The sequence below is a fragment of the Pelodiscus sinensis genome, chromosome 19 (assembly GCF_052426305.1).
Source record: "Pelodiscus sinensis isolate ZL-2025 chromosome 19, ASM5242630v1, whole genome shotgun sequence".
NCBI classification, from domain to species: Eukaryota; Metazoa; Chordata; order Testudines; family Trionychidae; genus Pelodiscus; species Pelodiscus sinensis.
This window is the reverse complement of record NC_143070.1, coordinates 26,392,177-26,400,007: the sequence shown is the minus strand read 5'-3', so window position 1 is coordinate 26,400,007 and position 7,831 is coordinate 26,392,177. Positions and strand designations below refer to the sequence as shown.

Sequence of the window (7,831 nt, the reverse complement as noted above, 5' to 3'; positions counted from 1 at the left end):
CAGGGCCTGCAGAGACTCCTCCTGGGATCACAGCTCCAAGAGGGTCTTTATCTGTGGCCCAGACAATGGCAGTGCCTGGCGTTTGCTGCCCCTTGCTTGATTTGATTCCCAGCCAATGCAAGGTGGGAAGGGAACAGGCAACCTCCTGGGGGAGATCCTGGGGCAAGATTAGAAAGACAAAGGCACAAAATGAGATCAAACTAGCTACAGGTATAAAGGGAAACAAGAAGACCTTTTATAAATACATTAAAAGCAAGAGGAAGACCAAGGACAGGGTAGGCCCACTGCTTAGTGAGGAGGGAGAAGCAGTAACAGGAAACTTGGAAATGGCGGAGATGCTCAATGACTTCTTTGTTTCGGTCTTCACCGAGAAGTCTGGAGGTGTGCCTAACGTAGTGAATACAAGCAGAGAGAGGGTAAGTTTAGAAGATACGATACACAAAGAACAAGTTAAAAATCACTTAGGAAAGTTAGATGTCAGCAAGTCACCAGGTCCTGATGAAATGCATCCCAGAATACTCAAGAAGCTGATAGAGGAGGTATCTGAGCCTTTAGCTATGATCTTTGAAAAATCATGGAAGACAGGGGAGATTCCAGAAGACTGGAAAAGGGCAAATACTGTGCCCATCTATAAAAAGGGGAACAAGATAAACCCAGGAAACTACAGAATGGTCAGTTTAACGTCTGTCCCAGGGAAGATAATGGAGCAGGTAATTAAGGAAATCATATGCAAACACTTGGAAGGTAATAAAGTGATAGGGAATAGCCAGCATGGGTTTGTGAAGAACAAGTCATGCCAAACTAATCTGATAGCTTTCTTTGATAAGATAACGAGCCTTGTGCATAAGGGAGAAGCGGTGGATGTCATATACCTAGACTTTAGTAAGGCATTTGATACGGTCTCGCATGATATTCTTATTGATAAACTAGGCAAATATAACTTAGATAGGGCCACGATAAGGTGGGTGCATAATTGGCTGGATAACCGTAGTCAGAGAGTTGTTGTTAACGGTTCTAAATCCTGCTGGAAAGGGATAACAAGTGGAGTTCCTCAAGGGTCTGTTTTGGGACCCGTACTGTTCAATATCTTCATCAATGATGTAGATATTGGGATAGAGAGTACGCTTATTAAGTTTGCAGATGATACCAAACTGGGTGGGGTTGCGACTTCTTTGGAGGATAGGGACATCATTCAAAATGACCTTAGCAAGTTAGAGAAATGGTCAGAGGTAAACAGGATGAGGTTTAATAAAAAGAAATGCAAAGTGCTCCACTTAGGAAGGAACAATCAGTTCCATACATACAAGATGGGAAGCGACTGTCTAGGAAGGAGCATGGCAGAAAGGGATCTAGGGGTCATAGTGGACCACAAGTTGAATATGAGTCAACAGTGTGATGCTGTAGCAAAAAAAGCAAATATGATTCTAGGTTGTATCAACAGGTGTGTTGTAAGCAAAACTCGTGAAGTCATTCTGCCGCTCTACTCTGCACTAGTTAGGCCTCAGCTGGAGTACTGTGTCCAGTTCTGGGCGCCACATTTCAAGAAAGATGTGGAGAAATTGGAAAGGGTACAGAGAAGAGCGACAAGAATGATTAAAGGTCTAGAGAACATGACCTATGAAGCCAGGCTTCATGAACTTGGCTTGTTTAGTTTGGAAAAAAGAAGATTAAGGGGGGACATGATAGCGGTTTTCAAATATCTAAAAGGGTGTCACAAGGAGGAAGGCGAAAATTTGTTCCTCTTGGTTTCTGAGGACAGGACAAGGAGTAATGGGCTTAAAGTGCAGCAGGGGAGGTTTAGATTGGACATTAGGAAAAAATTCCTAACTGTCAGGGTGGTCAAATATTGGAATAAATTGCCAAGGGAGGTGGTGGAATCTCCCTCTCTGGAGATATTTAAGAACAGGTTAGATAGACATCTGTCAGGGATGGTGTAGGTGGAGCTTGGTCCTGCCTTGAAGGCGGGGGGCTGGACTCGATGACTTCTTGAGGTCCCTTCCAGTCCTATTATTCTATGATTCTATGATTCTATGATCTTGAATACTGTGTACAGATGTGGTCTCCTCACCTCAAAAAAGATATTTTGGCCTTGGAAAGGGTTCAGAAAAGGGCAACTAAAATGATTAGGGGTTTGGAACGGGTCCCATATGAGGAGAGGTTAAAGCGACTGGGACTTTTCAGTTTAGAAAAGAGGAGACTGAGGGGGGATATGATAGAGGTCTATAAAATCATGAGTGGTGTGAAGAGGGCAGACAAAGAAAAGTTATTTATTAGTTCCCTAAATAACAGAACTAGAGGACACCAAATGAAATTAATGGGTAGCAGGTTTAAAACTAATAAAAGAAAGTTCTTCTTCACACAGTGTGTAGTCAACCTGTGGAACTCCTTGCCAGAGGAGGCTGTGAAGGCTAGGACTATAATAGAGTTTAAAGAGAAGCTAGATAATTTCATGGAGGTTAGGTCCATAAAAGGCTATTAGCCAGGGGATAGAAATGGTGTCCCCGACCTCAGTTTGTCAGAGGCTGGAGAGAGATGGCAGGAGACTAATTGCTTGATCGTTGTCTTCGGTCCACCCTCTCTGGGGCACCGGTGCTGGCCACTGTCGGCAGACAGGATACTGGGCTAGAAGGACCTTTGGTCTGACCCAGTACAGCCGTTCTTATGTTCTTATGAGGAGTCTTGCAGAGGGACCCTGGGTTTTCGTCTTGTCAATATGGGAGCATTGATCCTGTTGGGCAGAAGCCTGGTTCTACCTCTCTCACCCTCCCCTCCCCCCATCTAACTCACTTGGCCAGTGCAGTAAGGGGGAGAAGCTTTTGGTAACAACAAGACGGAGTGTGCTTGTGTGTATGTGTGAGTGCATGAGTGTGATGTGTTATATGCATATGATAAATATTGATTAATCTATGTATGGTCAAAAAATGTGGCATGTTGCCTTATCCCCCTGAAAAAGATCCTGGGTGCTTTTTTAAAGCATAATACAACCACACTTAAGTTGTGGCATGTGCTGTGAGTATCATTGTGGCTCCTGTGTGAGCAGAACAGAGGATTGCAGGCGGGGGGCGGAATTCGTATATTTTGGGAAAGAGTCCTGAGTCCTGGCTCCCAGCCAGGTGCCTTGGCCCCTGCACAAAGTGCAGGGTGGGAATAAGAGTTGGGGCAGCAGGAAAGGGGCCGGCCCCGCAAGCAGGTGGGAGAAGATGGGAGTGAATCCTGCTTCCTCTCATGCGCAGGGGCAGCACTTTTCCAATGGAGCTAATTCTGCCCCACCTGCAACCTGTCTCCAGTGCTTCTGGCACTGCCTGGCCCAGGAGGGCTGGTGTCCAGCAGCTCTCTGCCCCAGCACAGCTGGTTTTGGGGGAGAGCAAGTAGGAATTCGGGGAGGGAGGGGAGGGTCTGGACCCTCTTAGCCCCCGGGTGGCTCTGTCAGTAAAAAGTAGAATGAGACTTGCACCCATCTACCTCTTGCATGCAAAGCAAGCGCTCTACCACTTGAGCTAATTCCCCTCCCACGCTAGAGCCAGTCTTCTTGGAGGCTCTTCCCTTCTCCACAGGGACATCTGACCTCTAGGTCAGTCAGTCGTGGGAAAGGAGAAGGCTCCAAAAAGGCCTCAAGGGCAACTCTCAAGGAGACTCCCTGCAGCAAAGCCATGGGGGGGGGGGGGGGTCTCTGAGATGGCCCCTGCCCTGCAGCCTGTCCCACCTGCCCATTGTCATGGACTCTCTGTGAGGTCATCGCCTCCCAGCCTCCTTTAGCCAATAAGCTGAGGGGGCTGCAAAAGGCCCTTGTGATGTCACTGCCACACCCACCCCTGCCCTCCAGGGCTAATGTCCTGCCCCAGGCAGCCCCTTTGCATGGCTGAGCTGCTCCCAGGGGTGAAAGTGACACATTTCTTACAGGGACTGTTCTATTGGGCAGCACCCCTTGGGCGGGGGGAGGTTCAAGGAAGAAACGAGGGGGGTTTCAGTAAAGCTACATGTGAATGGACCCATCTAGCAACCCCTGCCAGCCACACACACAGGGGGAGGGACTTTAGTCAAAGAAGCAGCAACTCTCAGGAAGGGCTGGAAGTGAAGGGAGTTAATCAGATGGATGTCCATCATGGCAGGAACAGAATCCGGGACTAACCCAGTCAGGCCGGGTGCCCAGTAACCCCAGACAGACGTGCACATCCACACGCTGGCAGCAGCTGTTGTGGGACTCTGCAGATCCACCACTAGACCTGAGTCCCCACATGCCAGGCAGCCCAATGGAGGGCTCTGGGGTCTCAAGCAACCAGAGTCTCAGGTAGGGGTGGAGGGTCACAGCAAACTGGGCTCTCAGAGCACAAAGGGAGTTGGGGGGCTCGTTGCTGGGCCATGGGGTGAAGCATCAAACCAGCCCCCTCCTGTGGGGCCTGTGAGTGTTGCTGAATCTGGGCCCCTGCGCCTGGGCAATGGCAAACAAAAGGTCTGGGGGCCACACGGAGACCCCGCTGGGCTGAGCAGGAAGTAGCTGAGATTTTGCTTTGTCTTTGCCTGTGGGCTTGTCTGTCTGCAGCCTGGAAACCTCCTGGCTCCTCAGACCACTGGTCAGAATAACGGAATAATCCTCAAAAGTCAGAATAACGGAATTCCTGTGTAGATGCTCCCATTGTTATTGCAGTGTAATGGCCGTTATTCCCACAGAATGCTGCTGGGTAGATGCAGCCTCAGAGAAATGCTGAGCAAGCGCTTCTACAATGTCATGGGAGAGAGGGAAATGAGGTCACTTCTCTAGATACAAAATGGAGGATGTGTCAGGAGTGGGATTTGAACCCACGTCTCCATTCAGAGACCAGAACACCCAACTGAGGGAAGGACAGAACCTTGAGTCTGGCGCCTTAGACCACTCGGCCATCCTGACTCCCATGCAAACAACTTCAACTGCAGTTTTTTTACATGTGTGAGTTGCTCAGGGAGGCCAAAGGAGCCCATTAATTTCCACACCTAACAGCCGCTCTACAGCACAGCTGGGTTTATCCACACTCAGCCTCACCTACCGTTGTGGGGTGTTGTGCAGGGAGCTGACAAGAAGCGGAAGAGGGGAAACCGCTGGCCGGCAGAACTGAGGCCTGGGATTTTCCTGTGCCAGGGAGTCTGAGTCTGTGTCACTGCCCTTGGGAATCCTGAGTTGTGTGGCTCCTGGGTTTGTTGGCTCCAGACCAGGGGTGTCTCTTCTACAGGGCTGTGCTTGTTCCTGGGGCTAACGCTTATCCCTGTGACACACCGGCTGTGTCTAGACTGGCAAGTTTTTCAGCAAAATCATCTGATTTTGCGGAAAAACTTGCCAGCTGTCTACACTGGCTGTTTGAATTTCCGGAAAAGCACTGATGATCTCATGTAAGATCGTCAGTGCTTTTCCGGAAATACTATGCTGCTCCTGTTCAGACAAAAGTCTTTTTCCGAAAGACTTTTGCGCAAAAGGGCCAGTGCAGACAGCACAGTACTGTTTTCCATAAAAAAGCCCCGATCGCGAAAATGGCGATCGGGGCTTTTTTGCAGAAAACCGCGTCTGGATTGTCCATGGATGCTTTTCTGCAAAAAGTGCTTTTGCAGAAAAGCATCCTGCCAATCTAGACATGCTTTTCCGAAAATGCTTTTAATGGAAAAGTTTTCCGTTAAAAGCATTTTCAGAAAAGCATGCCAGTGTAGATGTAGCCACTTTCTGCAGGGACCGTTCCTCTTTGTGCCACAGTACGTGTCTGGGACGTGGGAGTGAGGAACCTGCCTCAAGGAGACATGTGCCCTCCCCCGCCCAGTGTTCTGCTTGAGACCCCGGAGCCAGCTAAGCCACAGTGCCCCCCTCACATACAGGTGTAAAATTGTTCTACTTTAAGGTTCCAGACAACACCTTTGACTCCCAACATGCAGCCATTTCCCTCCAGCCTTCCCGCCCTAGCGGTGTCTGGCTCCCTGGGCACAGAAAGCTACAGCTCCGTGGGCAGGGGACTTTGGCATCCTTGCCCATGGGATGCCGTTGCAGGAAGGGCTGCTCAGCAGGGACGGGGTCCACCTGTCGAAGAAGGGAAGAGTATTTGGGTGCAGACTGGCTAACCTAGTGAGGAGGCTTTAAACTAGGTTTGATGGGGGCAGGTGCCCAAAGCCCACAGGTAAGTGAATCACATGAACACCTGGGAGATGGGCCAGAAATGGGAGAGATCACAGGCTGTAACTGCAGAGATAAAGGAGCAACACAGAAGCACTGGGAAGAAAACCCTAATCTGTGGCTTAGATGCTGGTATAGACACACAGGAATGATGGGTAATAAGCAGGAAGAAGTTGGTATCACAGGGACTTGGTGGGATAATACACGACTGGAATATTGGCACAGAAGGGTACAGCTTGCTCGGGAAGGATTGGCAGGGAAAAAGGAGTTTCCTCAGCTATGAAATCATGCACACACTGGGACTGAGGTGGAGAGGGACACAGGAGACAGACTTGTCAGGAGCCTCTGAGTGAGGTTGCAAGGGGTTTCTAATCAAACTCCTTAACCACTTGGCCACCACTACTGTGAGAAACCGATCTCCTCTACTTGTATGTGAACAAAAAATTTGTTACTTACACTTTGGCCAACTCAGTTCGTGCATGGCAAAGGAATTCTCTCTTAATTCTGTGCCCTCAGGAAAGGACCAACCTGCAGGAGGCCAGACCCCCACCTGGGTCTCCAACCCAAACCCTGAGAGCCAGGGGTTTACAATCCAGACAATCAATGTTTGCTGCACTGCTCCCTCCCCTCAGCGATGCTAAAGCTCAAGGCCAACTCCCCAGGCCAAGCAACTGGTGGAGATGTGCATGTCAGAGCCTCTGCCCACTGAGCTGTAGCCTTCTGTGCCCAGGGAGCCAGACACCACCAGGGCTGGAGGGAAATGGGGAATGGCTGCACTTTGGGAGGCAAAGGTGTTGTCTGGGACCATAGAGTAGAACAGTTTCACCAGGCTCCCTGAGGAAGGCACCATGGCTTAGCTGGCTAAAGCACCTGTCTAGTAAACAGGAGATCCTGGGTTCAACTCCCAGTGGTGCCTTGTGGTGGACTTTGTTTACTTTTTCCTATGTCTTTCTGGCCTCTGACACTCCAGCACTGGGGCACTTGAGCCCTTCAGCCAGTTTCAGACCAGACCGGTCAGAGTCTCTCGTGCTCATTGAGGGGGATTCTGCACTTGCTGCTTTGGGAGCCAGGGTCACATTGCAGAGCTCCCCCAGGGATGTCCCACGGTGCCACCAGCACAGCACCAGCTGCTCTCCCTGCCCTCAGCAACGTGGCTGCATTTTATACTTCCCCTTCAGTGACAACTGCCCATTCCCCGCCAGCTCCAGCCCCTGTGGGACCCGTTCCTTTCCCCAGGAGCAGCGTGAGCACCAGTGCGGCTCCCTGCTGAGGCTGCGGCTGTGGGAGACAAGCCCCTGGCTTTGGGTGGGAGACGAGATGTCAAGGTATTGAGTTTCGCCCATGGCTAGTGTGGGGTGACCTACACTCTGGGGGCAGCTGGAGGTGCCTCCTGAGAGCTGATTTTCAGCCCTTCCTGTGTTTCTGGATCCTTCCAACAGCTCGAATCTGCCATCTAAAAGTCGAGGAATGTGTATTGGGAAGAGGGAATTTCTGTTGTTTTAGTGCCACTACTGTGGCCTAATGGACAATGCATTGGTGTCTTAATGACAGGATTGTGGGTTCAAGTCCCATTGAAGGTGGTAGTTGTGATGTTTCCTAGTAGGTGTGAGTCTCTTTGGCTTCCTTCTTGCCATGTTATCTGTGAGATGTTTGAACACTGGACAAGTGTCCCCTAGAACTGCCATTTCCCCCCAGACAGGACTC

At 50.1% G+C, this 7,831-nt stretch overlaps 2 non-coding genes across 2 annotated transcripts; one reads left to right on the top strand and one right to left on the bottom strand.

The window, feature by feature from the left end:
- Positions 1 to 4,776: 4,776 nt before the first annotated feature.
- Positions 4,777 to 4,885, bottom strand: TRNAL-CAA (transfer RNA leucine (anticodon CAA)). The gene is made up of 2 exons: positions 4,848 to 4,885; positions 4,777 to 4,822 (listed from the first exon to the last, which is right to left on the bottom strand). It is a non-coding gene; the product is annotated as a tRNA-Leu (tRNA).
- Positions 4,886 to 6,969: 2,084 nt separating this feature from the next.
- Positions 6,970 to 7,043, top strand: TRNAT-AGU (transfer RNA threonine (anticodon AGU)). The gene has a single exon. It is a non-coding gene; the product is annotated as a tRNA-Thr (tRNA).
- The last annotated feature ends 788 nt before the right edge of the window (positions 7,044 to 7,831 follow it).